The sequence below is a fragment of the Hesperophylax consimilis genome, chromosome 14 (genome assembly GCF_061612785.1).
Source record: "Hesperophylax consimilis isolate HC1 chromosome 14, BYU_Hcon_1.0, whole genome shotgun sequence".
Classification (NCBI taxonomy): Eukaryota; Metazoa; Arthropoda; class Insecta; order Trichoptera; family Limnephilidae; genus Hesperophylax; species Hesperophylax consimilis.
The window spans coordinates 2,733,129-2,734,045 of record NC_142849.1 but is presented as its reverse complement, the minus strand read 5'-3'; the positions used below and the strand labels follow the sequence as shown (position 1 = coordinate 2,734,045).

General features: G+C 35.8%; 1 long non-coding RNA gene across 1 annotated transcript; it reads left to right on the top strand.

Moving 5' to 3' along the window:
* The first annotated feature begins 260 nt into the window (after window positions 1-260).
* Window positions 261-917, top strand: LOC149417781 (uncharacterized). Its single transcript, XR_016303103.1, has 2 exons — window positions 261-309; window positions 531-917. It is a non-coding gene; the product is annotated as an uncharacterized LOC149417781 (long non-coding RNA).

Here is a 917-nt window from a genome sequence, read left to right as displayed (position 1 = left end):
CGATATAGACTTATTTTCATATGGGCCATAATAATTATTCACGTTTGTCTTGTTCGCCAATATGAGAGATTTTTGCATATAGTTATTTGTTCTGTTTTGAGAAAGCCTTTTTTTTTACCAAACATTGATAAAATCAACATTAATATGAGATAACTAACATTATCGCATTATTCAGAATACTATATCCTTATCTTGGTTTTTATTTTCACCTGTAATATAAAGCCGTTCAATATTATCAGGTGGTTGTAGTTATTAATAGTACCTCGAACTCACACGCTTTTATTAGCATTTGCTCGTCAACTTTAGACGGTAGAATTATACCTATTATTATTACAAATCATTATCTAATTGTTTATTACTTATCATAAAATATTTTACAGTTTTCTATGCAGTTGAAACTCAGATAGAACCTTTTTTCTAGTTCTTCAAATAACTGCACCCCTATCCCGAGTGACACTGTGGTAATTGACAATTTTCACTGTTTGTTTTATTTTACATGAATGATAAAATCTTTAAACAATCATTTCCAGAATATTTCAATACAAAATGCCTCGTCATGGTCCATCTCACCACGGACCTCCTCACCACGGACCATCTCATCACCCTCCGCCTCACCACGCACCTCCCCATCACGGACCACCTCACCATGGACCACCACACCATGGACCACCTCACCATGGACCACATCACCATGGCCCGCGCTGTGTACCTTGCTGTATACCTTGCTGTATTTTATAATAACGCTCACATCACGGTTTAAGAAGTGAACAACAAGATCAGTGGCATCACGCAAATAATAGCTGTTGAGCAATGGCGTGCAAGGAGTTTGATCAAAGTTAGGCTATGTGTAGTTTGGGTATGAATAAGGAGGGTCAATAAAAATATTATCACTTAAAATATAAATTTTCATTTAGATC